This window comes from Heptranchias perlo, chromosome 20 (assembly GCF_035084215.1).
Source record: "Heptranchias perlo isolate sHepPer1 chromosome 20, sHepPer1.hap1, whole genome shotgun sequence".
NCBI lineage: Eukaryota > Metazoa > Chordata > Chondrichthyes > Hexanchiformes > Hexanchidae > Heptranchias > Heptranchias perlo.
The window spans coordinates 5,335,313-5,350,374 of record NC_090344.1 but is presented as its reverse complement, the minus strand read 5'-3'; the positions used below and the strand labels follow the sequence as shown (position 1 = coordinate 5,350,374).

Genomic DNA, 15,062 nt, shown 5'->3' with positions numbered 1-15,062 from the left:
AGCACACGTTTGCTGTTGAACTCCTGATTCAACGAACTAAAAATTCAGTTTGCAGCGATCAAAATAAGTTCTCTCCACTATCAGTTTACTTTTCCAACATAAAGTGTGTGAAGTTTGCACGAGTGAAAATCTGTGCATTATTATTCCTGAACATTAAACTCACCTTGCCATTAAACACCTGTCTGTTGGAAGACTCCGTCCCCTCGTGGTCGAGAGGATTGATTTCTCGAGCTGTGATTCGCCATTCTCTATTCCAGTAATATTCAGGTTTGCTGAAAATGAGATGAGATGAAATGAGCAGGTCCGACGAGCAGGTCTGTGACACGACTCGGTGTTTCCAAAGATGTCTCTTGCACTTACAGTGAAGCGGACGGCAGTTTTCACTCTTAAACCACGAACCATGATGTTCAGAAAAAGTGTGGCCGAGACATCCGCGATTTCAGCGCGGTGACACTGGGTCAGAGTAAAGTTCAGTTCATGCGATTGCCGAGTGGCGAGAAGGTGGATTTGGAACTCCTGTGCGGCTGCACTGCGAGTTGTCCAGATCTGCTTGGAGCGATATTCACTTCAATTCATCACTGACAGGGACAATTTGATTCCAAGTTTCTTTTTCTCTGCTGCTTGGTGAGATTTCAAAATTTGTAAACGACCCACACCGACCCCAAACTCGTCACTTACACTCTGACAGATGTAACGCGGTCACACTCTTCACTTCAGTGAGATGAAAGCCGGGAGCGATTTCACGGTCGAATGCAATGGCGAACAAAACTCATTCCAAGAAAGTGCAGGTCATTGAGGTGCCTTTAAATTCCTGATTGTTTGCATTGAACGTCTTCCCAAAGCGTTTAAGATTCACGTGGAGCGATTTGGGGACTTATTTTCCATCTTTGCAAAAGTTTCAACCGCAGGTCAAAATCAAAAGTCGAGGGCGGAATGAGACGCCTTCCTGAAATTTGAGAACCAGAGAAGCAGACTTTAGAGCAAGGTTCTGTTTATTGAGAAAAAGCAGATGCAATATTCATCCCGGATCGATCCAGAATCTGATCAGCTGGAAAAGTAACGATTACCCCGTGATTTGAACACGCAGCCTTCTGGTGACGCAATAAGTCATGAAGATTGAAGCAGGAAGTTGAAAAGTGGGAATTGATAGATTCAGTGAGTGGGGAAAACTGCGGCAAATATAGTTCAATGTGGGGGTGAGCGAGATCATCCAATTTAAATCTAAGAAAGATAAATCAGAATGTTTTCTAAATGGTGAGAAACTAGGAACTGTGGAGGAGCAGAGAGATTTAGGGGTCCAAGTACAGAAAGCGCGACCAACTAGCGTTCAGGTATAGAAATTAATTAAAATATCTAATGGACCGTTAATACGGCCGGTTAACTCAATTGCTTAGAGTATGTTGTAACACCTTAATCACGGATTCGATTCTTATAATTTACTTTATTTATTTCGGCTTTTTATAACTTTTAAAATCGATGCTTTACAAAAAAATATATAAAGACAGATTCGAGGGGACAGTTTTTTGAATAACATCCATTGTCACTTTGCCCCTGGACCGGAGAAACACGTCTTTCTTTTTATGCGGGATTTTTTGGCAACTGACCCTGTGACGCAATGGCTAGTGTGTTGGACTTCTACTTGTTTTGTTTGATAAGCCATTCAAAGGTTGTGGATTCGAGTTGCAACGGCGTTGGATTTTAGTTCGGGAGCTGGGAAGTGAAATTTTACAGCAAAACCGCAACAGGATCATTAATGTCCGTCAGGGATGTGAAACTGCCCCCGACACTTCATCTTACACAAGTGGCTCCAGTCACATCCGAATTCATGATTCTTAAACCGCTCTGAGCTGGATTGGCGAAACTCTCTCAAGAAGGAGACTCAACATCTGCTCAGACCGAAAGTCAATCTGCTCGACTTCCGGCTCTGTCAGACTGCATGTTCCTTCAGACAGGTTTCTAACTGGACACATTCATCCTGCTGCCGTGCGAACATTGGTGCTTCAGGGGTAGAATTCTTGCTTGCAGTAATTCTATTCCTGTAAAACTAGCTCCTGAAGTGTAGGATGGAAAGTATCCTGGCTGAGCGGCCTCTGTTTCTGGTTTAAAGCTCCAGTTAAATCCCACGATTTGAAGATGGATCAAAATCATAGTTTGTGTCTGCAAAACTGCAGCCTCCCTCCTGTAAACAAGTAATACTAAACATCTCATCTGCTCTTGCAACCGAGTAGTCCGGAGGAACCACATGGCAATTCAGATAAGTGGATGCATTTTGCATCACACCAATTGTACCTTCAACTCCGGTCGAAATGTTCACAAGGAAAAGGATTGTTTGATCTTGGTGAGACTCGAATTAACAACCCCAGCATTTCCCGAGCCTGTAACTCATATAAGGACCGATTGCGCCGCTCGAGCCCGGTCACTCTGATCACCTGTCCCACTCTGCTGGAAAGAATCTTAAGGTGAGATGTCCTTACCTGTGGAAACGTGTCCTGTGGACACTTCGTGGTATAATCTGGGCGACATGGACATGTTGGGCCGAAGGACCTGTTTCCATGTTGGAAGCTTCTGTGATTCTGTGATTCTAATTGGCGGAATGGTCGGGAACCAGAGGACACAGATTTGAGGTGATTGCAAAAGAACAAAAGGCGATATGAGGAAAAACTTAATGACGCAGCGAGTAGTTCTGATCTGGAATGCGCTGCTTGAAAGGGTGGTGGAAGCAGATTCAATCGTGACTTAAGAAATGAATTTGAAGTGAAAAAATACAGAGCACCGGGAAAGGGCCGGGGAATGGGACGAATTGGATTGCTCTTATAAAAAGCCGCCACGGGCTGGATTAGCCGAATAGCCTCCTTCCGTGCTGTAACCATTCTATGATTCGATGGACAGAAGCGGTCTGAATGAATGGGCGATCGGTTGTGGGTCGCAGGGAAATTTTCGACTGGTTGTACGGTTGTGTTACCGACGGCTCCGTGTTCTCGGATTATGGTTTTCATTTTGGGCGTTTCAATGTTTGATATGTGAGCGGTCCCCAGTTCAAATCCCAGAATCCTCCTGTTTCACTATTTCCAGTGAAGATTCACTCATTTCTTTCTCACATCTTTTCAGCGTTGCAGAAAGCAGGATTGATTTAATTCTCCAGCATGTTTGAGGTCCAGAGGCAAGAATGCAGCCGGTTTGTCGACGCAACACACAAGGAGAGAGTAAAATGTCTCACGGCGGTGTGCAAATTGAAACTGAAGGTGAATTTATCCCAATTCAGGCGATCTCAGAGGTGCAGAATAAAAATGCTCCTTAATTGGTCGGGAAAACGAACCCTGTTCCCTCGCGTGGTAAGTGCAAATTCTACCAGTGAAACGGCAACGTTTGCATCGCATCGGGCTCTCTGTGTCCAGTTGGAAACCTGTTTAAAACAACATGTAATTTCACAAATCTCCTCTGAGTACCTTGCGCATTCTGATTTACAGCCGTGCATTACCAGCACTCGCTGCTTGTGATGGCCGAGTGGTTCAGGCGTTACATCTGAAACTCGACAGGGTCTTTCGGTGATTCATTGGAATCCTGCTCGTGGCGCTATTGTTTAAAGTTTTGTTCAATGCTCAAATAAATATGAACTGGAGATAACGGGCCGCATTTCCTTCTCTCAGACAGATCCTACACCGCGGCAGAGCCTTTTTGATTGGGAGCCCAGTGGTCTCTTGCAAAACTTCAAGGTGCTTGAAGGAAACTTCACAATAATCCACAACTGGAGTATTGTGTCCAATTCTGGGCACCGCACTTTAGGAAGGATGTGAAGGCCTGAGAGGTGGCGCAGAAAAGATTTACTGGACTGGTTTCAGGGATGAGGGACTTCAGTTACGTGGATAGACTGGAGAAGCTGGGGTTGTTCTCCTCAGGGCAGGAAGTTTGAGAGGAGATTTGATAGAAGTGTTCAAAATCATGACGGGTTGAGATAAAGTAAATAAAGAGAAACTGATCCCGTTGGCGGAAGGGTCGAGAACCAGAGGACACAGATTTACGGTGGTTGACAAAAGAACCAAAGGCGATATGAGGAAAAACGTTTGAAATCAGCGAATAGTTACAATCTGGAATGCATCTCCTGAAAGGGTGGTGGAAGCAGATTTAATCGTGACTTTCTAAAAGGAATTTGATTAATATTTGAAGGAAAAATATTTGCGGGTCTACAGGGAAAGAACGGGGGAATGGGACTAACTGGATTGCTCTTAAAGAGAGCCGGGGCAGGCTCAATGGGCCGAATGGCCTACTTCTGTGCAGTAACGATTCTATGAGTGTATGATTCCATCTCTCTCAAGCTTCATTTCAAATTCTGCTAACTTGATATTCAGGCTTTTTTTTTCTTTACTTTTATCTCTCTATCTCTCCCTGTCTCTGTCACTCTCTGTTTTCCCCGAATGGACTTCTCAGGCTTGCTTGAACGGCCAAAGCTCATCGAACCTGCGACACCAGCAGAGAACGGTAAAGATAGAAAGACTGAGACGGGAGGAAAAGTAAAGGACCAACCCAGATGATGAATTCTTAGCCAATGTCCACATATTGATGTCGCTTCGTCCTCATAGTGAAATCATCAGTACTTTTAGCCCAGTATAAAAACAAAGTCTTGTATTTATAAAGCGCTTTTCACGACCTCAGGACGTCCCAAAGCGCTTTACAGACAATGAAGTATTTTTGAAGTGTAGTCACTGTTATACTTGTGGGAGAGTGGATAATCTGCGGATGCCAAGACAGACAACAATGTAGCTTTAGAGCAATTAATTCTGCAAAGTCTCACTTGATATTACAACTCGCACATTCGAAACGAATGTGGTAAAAAGATGCTAATATTGTTGATATGAAATAGTTAATGTACGTCTTCACATTGCCGTACATCGGAATAGAAAAAGTGATAGGATGTAGAGAATGGTGGCCGATCGGCTGTGGGTGGCACAGAATTCTGCATTGGTTGCACCCCTCTGTTATCAGTGGCTCGTTGGCCTTGGGGTATGATTCTCGCTTTGGGGATTTGATGATTGTTATGTGAGAGATCCCGGACGAGCCCTGCGGTGTTACCATTTTTAGTTCAAAATCACGAATTGGCTTCTCACGTCTTGTCAGCGGTGTTGTCGGCAGGATTGTCTTAATTCCAGTGCATGGAGGACAGAATGCAGAGGTTCTGTCGACGACAACACACATGGAGAAAGGGAAATTTCCCAAGATGTTGTTCAGATTGAAGCTGAATGTAAACGTATCCCAATTCACGTGACCTCATGAATGGAAAATGAAAAATGCTCCCCTCTTGGGCAGTGATCGAACCCGGGCCTCCCGCGCAGAAAGCAATAATTTTATTACCGAAATAACAAAGTCCGCACAGCAGCCGGCGGCATGCGCTCAGTTCGAAACCTGTCTAAAAGAACATACAGTCTCAGAGTTCTCCTGTCATAACCTTCTTCATTCTCTTCTGCAGCCGTTTCGGATTTGTCGCTTGCAGCAGCGATGACCCAATGATTAAGAAGTCGGACTTGCAATGTGATTTTCCAACCCCGCTTCGATGCAACACACGTGGAGAATGGAAAATGTCTCGAAATGGTGCGCAGATTGAAGCTGAGGGCGAATGTCGCACAATTCACGCGATCGTATGAATGGAGAATGAAAATAATCCGAAACGAACCGGAAATCGAACCCCGGTTTCTCACGTGATAAATGAGAATTCTATCACCGAGACAGCAAAGTCAGCACATGAACAAGCTGCAAGTTTCCAGTTGGAAACCTGTCTGAGAGAACAAAGTGTCACAGATCTCGTGTGATAACCCTACGCATTCTGATTTATAGCTGTGCATCATCGATGTTTGCAGCTGCGATGGCCGAGTGGTTAAGGCGTTGGACTTGAAATCCAATGGGGTTTCCCTGCACAGGTTCGAATCCTGTTCGCAGCGCTACTTTTTAAAGTTTGTTCAGTGTTCAAATTAATATGAACTTGAACGAACGGACCTTGTTCGCTCCCTCAGAGAGGTGCTCCATCGCCAACGACGCTTTTAACTCGGAGCCCAATGATCTCTTGCAAAATTGCAAGACACGTGAAGGAATCTCTCCCAAGCTCCATTCTAAATTCTGCTCGTTCGCAGAACTTGACATTTATACAATTTATTTCTATGTTTTAATCTCTCCCTGTCTCTGTCTCTTGACTTTGCCTGTTTTCTCCTGATGGACTTCTCAGGCATCGTGAACAGCGAAGAATGATGGAACCTGCAACACCAGCAGAGAAGGGGAAAGATGGAAAGACTGAGACGGTAGGAAAAGAAATGGTGCAACCCAGTTGATGAATTCGTAGTTAATGTCCACACATTTATGTTTCTTCCCCTCACAATGAAAAAATCAGCAATTTGAGTACAGTACACTTATGGTAGAGTGTATAATATGCGGATGTTGAGACCGACAATCGAACCTTTGCCGTGGTGATGAAAGCGCCGAATCCTAAACACTAAACCCCAAGGAAACGCCAAAATTCTTTGCTGCGAACAAGCAGAGCAACGCGGCCTTTCCTACTTGGCCCTTTGCAATTCAGGTCATTTTCCTGCCAGACAAACTGCTCGCACAAAATGGCATTTTCTGTTCGAAATAATATCGCGACAGAGGTGATGTTCAGGCAATGACATCACCAAGTGCAAGTAGGCATGTACATGAAATGGAAAGTGAGGTAAAATACGACCACAAGCTGCTGATGGACATGTTTCCATTTCCAAAATTCACGCACTGAATGCAGCTCCTTGGAAAACTGCAAAGCCACGCAGGTCCATCATGATTCGTTTGAAGCAACTGACAGTTTAAAGTGGCATCTCCTGCTGCTTCTGTGGGGAGTGAGAGAGAGGCACTGTCGGTATTTGCGTGCAGTTTGATTTTGCACAGAACTGCACAGAGAAACAGCAAATATACCGGGGCTGTGAGATGTTCTATATTATTCATATTTAGCCACAGGAATATCCGCAGTCAGAAGCTGAAAAGAAGGAGAGATAAGCGGCCTGAGAATAAACACAGAGCTGAATGAATCATGAAAGAGCGAAAGAAAAACGAATGTCATCAGTTCCACTTTGTCTCGTGCGCAATCTTGGGAGCTCCCCAATGGCCTGGTGGTGAGAATTCGGTCCTCTCACCGCCGCGAGGTTCGATTCCCAGTCAGGGAATTAACTTTAAAAAGAGTGATGAACTTATTAAATTAATTACATGAAGCGAATTGAATCCTGTTCGGAGTTGAATCCCTGTTTTAATCACCATGAATCAATCGATAACTTTCTATTTCAGACTGATGGCGATGTTGACGTGGTTACCGAGAGACAGTCAAAACTTAATAAGATTTTTATGCTTTGAATGTGATGAATTTTTTTCATTTTATAGACTGCATCTTAAGAGTGGGATTAAAAACGCAGTGGAGTCGTTGTTAAATTTAACATTAACTGGCAATTGTCGCTCTTTATCACAGGAGCGCCCGAACTGGTTCTCCGATCAAGATGAAAGTAACGCAACGAGGAACATCTGATACAACACGAAAGGCATCGGGCTATGACAAAAATCCCCACCGTTTTGCTTTTCCAAAATAAAGGGTGTGAAATTTATTCTCTGAACATAGGAACAGTCTGGTCTCACTCACTACAGAAATCTCCATGTCACAGCGAACCAGCTCTCCTGCTGCAAATGCGGCCTCCCTTCGGGCCTTTCGGGGGCTTGTCTGTCAAGGAGAATTGTAATTTCCGTGAAGCCAATGTTCCATTCCTTTATATGATTCATGTGCCTGATTTCCGACCGCAGGGTAAATGGTAGAATATCAGCCCTGCTCAGCTGGCAATGATTCTTGATTCCAAAACATGCGTTGAAACCCTGGAACTTTGAGGCGATGAATCCTGAGAATAAAATAAGGGCTCGAACCATCAAACTTTCACGCTAACGGATAACACCACCGAGAACAGGTGAAGAGGTCACCTGCTAAACCAATAATTCACTGGGCTAAACTTTGAGTTTGTAGCGACCAAGAGAACAACTGTCTGCAGTCAGTGAAAAATGAATGGTTGAAACTTGCAGGAGTAAAAATCCAACAAGCCGGTCTTCAATCTTAAACCAGCAACTATGAAGAAAAACACGCCGCACCAATACTCGATTTCAGTGCGGTGACACTGGGCCAGAGTAAAGCTCAGTTAATATGATTGCCGAGTGGCTGGAGGGTGGATTTTGAACTCCTGACCAATTGCACCACGCATTTTCCAGATCTGCTTGGAGCACCAATCCCTTCACTTCATCACTTACAGGGACAATTCGATTCTCGGTTTCTTTTCCCTGACGATTGATGAAATTTTACAAATTGGAAGCGATCAATATCAAAGCTAAACACGCGACCGCCATGCTCACAGATACAAAGCGGCCACACTCTGCTTCAGTGAGATGAACGTCAAGGGCGATTTCATGGTCGAATGTAATGGCTAACAAAATTCATTCAACGAAAGTTCAGGTCTTTGAGGTGCCTTTAAAGTCCTGATTGTTTCCATTGAACTTCTTCCCAAAGCGTTTGAGATTCATGTGGGACGATTTGGGGACGTTATTTCCTTTTATGCAAAAGTTTCAACTGCAGTTCAAGATCACAATTCCTGGGACCACAGTTGTTCACAATTTATCGGTGCTGGGACCACTGCTGTTCACAATTTGTCGGTGCTGGGACCACTGTTCACAATTTATCGGTGCTGGGACCACTGTTCACAATTTATCGGTGCTGGGACCACTGCTGTTCACAATTTATCGGTGCTGGGACCACTGTGCACAATTTATCGGTGCTGGGACCACTGCTCTTCACAATTTATCGGTGCTAGGACCACTGTTGTTCAAAATTTACATTCATGATTTGGACACGGGAATCGGAAGTACAATTTCAAAATTTAGGGAGGACACCTAATTGCGAGCTGTAGTTAATACAAAGGAAAAATGCGAAAAATAAAGGAAGACATTAGTAAAATTACAGAATGGGAGTGTAAATGGCAAATTAATGACAATATTTGTTGTGTACTCCCTTGCCTTTTTGCCCCCCCCCCCCGACTAAATGCATTACCTCACACTTCTTCAGATTGAATTGCATTTGCCACTTTTCTATCCACCTGTCCGCTCTATGGATATCTTCCTGCAGTCGACAGCTTTCCTCCTCACTATCAACCACAGGAACAATTTTTGTATCATCTGCAAATTTCTTAATCATGCCCCCTACATTTAAATCCAAATCAATGATCTGTACCACGAAATGCAGGGACCTAGTACGAAGCCGCATGGAACCCCACTCGAAACAGCCTTCCAGTCACAAAAGCACCCGTCGAACACAACCGCTTGCTTCCTGCTGCTCAGCCAAATTTGGATTCAACTTGCCAATGTCCCTTGGATCCAATGGGCTTTTACATTTTTGACCAATCTGCCATGTAGGACTTTGCCAAAAGCCTCGCTAAAATCCATGTTGACTCCATCAATCGCGCTACCCTCATCGATCCTCCTTGATACCTCCTCAAATAATTCAATTCAAACGACCTTCCCTTCACAAATCCACACTGACTGTCCTTGATTAATCCGTGCCTTTCTAAATGACGATTCATACTTTCCGTCAAAATTGTGCTCAATAATTTACCCACCATCGAGTTTAGGCTGACTGGCCTGTATTTACTCGATCTATCTCTTTTTACCTTTTTAAACAATGGTACAACGTTAGCAATCCTCAAATCCTTCAGCACGACACCTTTTGCCAGGGTGGATTGGAAAATGATGGTCAGAGCCTCCGCTTTTTCCTTCCTTGCTTCTGTTAACATCCTGGGTATATTTCATCTGGGCCTGGAGATTCAGGTGGAGCGATTTGAGGACTTATTTTTCCTATTTGCAAACGTTTGTACCGCAGGTCAAGATCACAAGTCGAGGTCCAAATTTGGACGAGTTCCGACTTTGAACCTCAAATCGTGAATTATGCCCCCACCACAACGAGCCCAGAAACAAGAACGTGTCCTTAAATTAACGTGTGGCAGACACATTATATGAGAGGTCTGTCTGGACAATGAAAGGGCGTTTTTGAACAGTCATCTTGCAATCCGTTTCCTCCTGAAACCTGAAAAAAGACAAACACCACAGTGTTATTTTGTCGCTTAATTCCACAAATTAGGTAAAATAATAAGCTGTACAAGGCACTGCTGGGAGTTGAACCCAGGATCTCCTGTTTACTAGACAGATGCTTTAACCAGCTAAGCCACAGCGCCAAGTGATGATGCAGTAGCCCCACCTCCTCGCACTAATATCTATCAGCGACACTTCACTATTGGGGGTTCAGGCCGTTTCATCTCTGTCCATTTCGCTTGTCCGTTTGCCTGTGCATTCCGACACTGACTGGATTTCTCGCTGTGTTTATCTTTGTGTATCCATCAGTGCGTTGATACACGGATGATTATGTGTGATTGTATTTGTTACATTACATAAATTAGGGCTTCAGACAATTCTCGCTCTGACATTGGAGAACTATTGAGCCGAACTTTCCAGCGAAGTGTTGTTTATCGTGGTGCTGAAACTAAAAAATCGTAAGAGGAGCAAAAAAGGAAAAGGAGAAAAACTTGTGTGGGAAAATGAGGACAACTCTCAAGGTTTTTACAAGTATATTAAGAGAAAGAAAGGAGGCTCAGAGTAACTTGGGCCGCTTAAAAACAGATGGAGGTGATATTGTAATTGAAAATCAGGAAATGGCAGTTGCTCAATTTTTACTTTGCATCAGTTGTCACAGAAATGGATGAGGATAACATCCCAGAGACACGAGGAAAACTGTTTAATAAATCACGGGGATTCGTATTATTAAAATAACGGCAATGGAGAAAATAATTAGGCTAAAGATAGACAAATCTCCAGGACCTGATGTTCACCATCCCAGGGATTAAAAGGAACAGGTGAGGAAATTGTGCATGCTTTCGTCATGATTGATCAAAACTCTCTTGATTCGGGAATTGTTATTTAACGAAGAGCATCTTGATTGGAGGCTTCTGTTTGAGAAAGATCTCGAAGTGATAAATGAGAGACCGAAAATGAAGCTGTTTGGCAGGAGCGCTGATGCTGTCGGTTTTGCGCTGCTCTCGTTTTGCACAATTGTTAAGCGTGCGTTACTTATTTATAGCAGTATGGGCTCCAGAAATGACCAGGTTGTGAGTTCGAGCGTCTTCTAAAACAATCAAACCTTTTACTCCGAACATTTTGAATGGAGTTCAAGGTACAACTGGTATGTTCCATAACGCATCTACTTCTTAGTGTTCCCATGTGGGCTCTTGGGTTCCTCTGGTCTACCGTCTTGCAATAGGAGGTGCCAGTTTACTTGTTCATAGGGGGAGAGGGGGCTTTTAGCGGCATCTCACATGGCAAAGGGGCCGTTACGAGATATTTAAATCTAAAGAACCAAACAAACAATTCTTCTTTTCGTTAAGCCGATATTCATCGGTTGGAAGTGTCGTGTGGGGAAAATTTGGAAGGGAAATATTCTGCCTGGTGTCACTGTGTAACGGGAGAAATTATTCAGCTTACAGATGTTAATACGCTGAAAGGTCGAGAGGCCTTTTCCAGCTCCCATGTGGGACAAGTTCAGCTTTTGAGCCGCTGGGTAAAGTGTGATTTTAATTGCTGCTAACGAATGACAAGACATTTGGCACAAGCAAGAAGAATTATAAACTCACGAGTTCACTGCCCCTGTTTCTTACATCATGTTCAACAGGAACAAGGATTCTCCTCAACACGTTCCTGAGAATTTTATCAAACGGACCTCACCCTTGCTCGACGGCTGCAGGGATAATTCAGAGACCTCCCATGAATATGTACGATGGGAGCTTATGTAGTATCGAGCCTGGGTAGCTCAGTCGGTGGAGTATCAGACTAAAGTGGGTAGTGAGATGATGGTTCAGCGTTTAACTCCCTATCCAGGCTCCAAATTGCTGAACAGCTGGCAAGCTGTGTCTTTGCAGCGGGACCTGCGATGTGTTGTCAAAGCTTCGGTATTATCTTGTATCCCAGGGATGGGCAGTAATGCGCTGTCTGAGGCGGTTACCGATCATGAATTCAACTTTTACAAAATACTTTACTATATTAGTTCACTGTATTAACTTCTCAAAACTGATTAAACACTGTAAAAAAGACGAATATTTGTTCAAATCGCCATTAATCAACCAGTAACTTTCTGTTTCCGGCTGAAAGAAATGCTAACTTTTTTTATGCGCTCATTCACCAGGCCGAAATTAGGGAGCTCAGAGGGGAAGTGAAAAAGGTAATGAGAGGCACAGAGAAATATGACTATAGACTGACGGCCAGCATAAAAGGGAATCCAAAAGTTTTCGACAGGCATGTAAACATTCAACGGGTTGTAAGGGGAGGGGAGAGGCCGATTCGGCACGATAAAGGAGATCTACTGATGGAGACAGAGGGGATGGCCTCGGTACCAAATGAGTACTTTGCATCTGTCTTTACCAAGAAGATGCTGCCAGAGTCTCAGCAAAAGAAGGTATAGTTAAGGTACTGGATGGTCTAAAAATTGAAAAAGAAGAGGCACTTGAACGGCTGGCTGTACTTAAAGTGGATAAACCACCAGGTCCGGATGGGATGCATGCTCGGTTGCTGAGGGAAGTAAATGTGGAAATTGCGGAGGTACTGGCCATAATCAACAAACATCCTTAGATATGTGGGTGGTGCCAGAGGACTGGAGAATTGCAAAGGTTACACCCTTGCCCAAAAAAGGGTGTACGATTAAACCCAGCAACTATAGGCCAGTCAGTTTAACCTCAGTGGTGGGGAAACGTTTAGAAACGATAACCCGGGATAGAATTAACAGTCACCTGGACGAGGGTGGAATGATTAGGGAAAGCCAGCACGGATTTGTTAAAGTCAAATCGTGGTTAACTAACCTGTAAGAGTTTTTTGATGAGGTAACAGAGAGGAGAGATGAGGGCAATTCAGTTGATGTGGTGTATGTGGACTTTCAAAAGGCGTTTGATAAAGTGCCGCATGGTCGGCTTATCATCAAGATTGCGGCATATGGAATAAAGGGGGCAGTAACAACATGAATGCAGAATTGACTAAGAGCAGGAAACAGAGATTACTGGTGAACGGTTGTTTTTCGAACTGGAGAGAGTTGTACAGTGGCGTTCCCCAGGGATCAGTGCTGGGACCACTGCTTTTCTTGATATATATTAATGACTTGGACTTGAGTGCACAGATCACAATTTAAAATTTGCAGGTGAAACAAACCTTGGAATGGTCGTAAACAGTGATAAGAATAGTGATAGACTTCAAAGGATATAGGTTGGCTGGTGGCATGGGCGGAGACGTGGCAGATGAAATTTAATGCAGAAAAATGAGAAGTGATACATTTCGGTTGGAAGAACGAGGTGAGGCAATATAAACTCCAGGGCACAAATGTAAAAGCGGTACAGGAACAAAGAGGGGTTTATGTGCACAAATCGTTGAATGTGGCAGGGCAGATTGAGAAAGCGGTTAAAAAGCATACGGGATCCTGGGCTTTATAAATAGATGTACAGAGTACAAAAGTATAGCTGTCATGATGAAATTTTATAACACAGTGGTTTGAACACAACTGAATTATTGTGTCCGGTTCTGGACATGGCACTTCAGGAAAGATGTTAAGGCCTTAGAGGGGTGCAGATAAAAAATACTAGCATAATTCCATGGACGAGGGACTTTAGTAACGTGGATAGGCAAGAGAATCTGGGGTTGTTCTCCTCGAAACAGAGACGGTTTTGTAGAGATTTGATAGAGGTATTCAAAATCATGAAGTGTCTGGACAGAGGAGATGGAGAGAAACTGTACCTATTAGCGGAAGGATCAAGAACCAGAGGACATAGATTTAAGGTGATTGTCAAAATAACCAAAGGTGACATGAGGAAAAACTTTGTTACACAGCGAGAGGTTCGGATCTGGACTGCCCGAGGGTGCAATGGAGGCAGATTCAATCATGGCCTTCAAAGGGGAACTGGATAAGTACTTGAAAGGAAAAATAATGCAGGTCTTCGGGGCTCGGTTCTAGCTGGATTGCTCTTGCAGAGAGCTAGCACGGACTCGATGGCGCGAATGGCCTCTTTCCGTGCTGTAACATTTCTATGATTCAATTCTATGTGTGGGATGTAATGCAAAGGGAACAGAGCGTGCCACAAATCGACACGACTCTCCGTATCCTCCCAAGCAATGTAGTTTAAGAGCAGCTAATTCTGAAACGTCTTACTTGATAACTCAAGTCGTGCACTCGAAAGCAATTTGGTAAAAGGAGACTAATATTGGTGAATGGAAATAGTTGGTGCACAACTTGATATTGCTGTCCTCCCGAATAGAAAACGAGATTGAATGGATCGAAGTGGTCTGAAAGGATGGTCGATCGGCTGTGAGACGCAACGAACATTTACACTGGCTTCACAACTAAACTAACAGCGGCTCGTTGGTTTAGGGGTATGATTCTCGCTTAGGGCGTTTCATTGAGTAATATGCGAGAGGTCCCGGGTTCAAATCCCGGACGAGCCCTCATGTGTTGCTTCTTTTAGTGAAAAGTTACCAATTGGCTTCTCACATCTTTTCCGTTTTGTTGTTGGGAGAACTGAATTATGTCCAGAGGATGTTTGAGCTCCAGTGGACTGAATGCCGAAGTTTCGTCGGCGCAACACACATGAAGCAAATAAAATGTCTCAAGATGATGAGGAGATTGAAACTGAATTTGGATTTTTCCCAATTCAGGCGGATATTAGATGACGGGATAGAAAGGCACATATCCAAGTTTGCCGATGACACCAAGATGGGCAGCATTGTAAGCAGTGCAGATGAAAGCATAAAATTACAGAGAGGCATTAATATAATAAATGAATGGGCAAAATTGTGGCAAATGGTTCTGAATTTCGTCAAGTGTGAGGTCATCTACTTTGGACCTAAAAGGATAAATCAGAGTACTTTCGAAATGGTGAAAAGCTCGAAACAGTGGAGGTCCAAAAAGACTTAGGGGCCCATGTACATAGATCATTAAAATGTCATGGACAGGT

At 43.8% G+C, this 15,062-nt stretch overlaps 3 non-coding genes across 3 annotated transcripts; 2 read left to right on the top strand and 1 right to left on the bottom strand.

The window, feature by feature from the left end:
• The first annotated feature begins 5,848 nt into the window (after positions 1 to 5,848).
• On the top strand, positions 5,849 to 5,930 carry trnas-uga (transfer RNA serine (anticodon UGA)). The gene has a single exon. It is a non-coding gene; the product is annotated as a tRNA-Ser (tRNA).
• Positions 5,931 to 10,185: 4,255 nt separating this feature from the next.
• Positions 10,186 to 10,259, bottom strand: trnat-agu (transfer RNA threonine (anticodon AGU)). The gene has a single exon. It is a non-coding gene; the product is annotated as a tRNA-Thr (tRNA).
• A 4,205-nt stretch (positions 10,260 to 14,464) lies between these two features.
• trnap-agg (transfer RNA proline (anticodon AGG)) lies at positions 14,465 to 14,553 on the top strand. The gene is given in 2 exon segments: positions 14,465 to 14,500; positions 14,518 to 14,553. It is a non-coding gene; the product is annotated as a tRNA-Pro (tRNA).
• Positions 14,554 to 15,062: the final 509 nt, after the last annotated feature.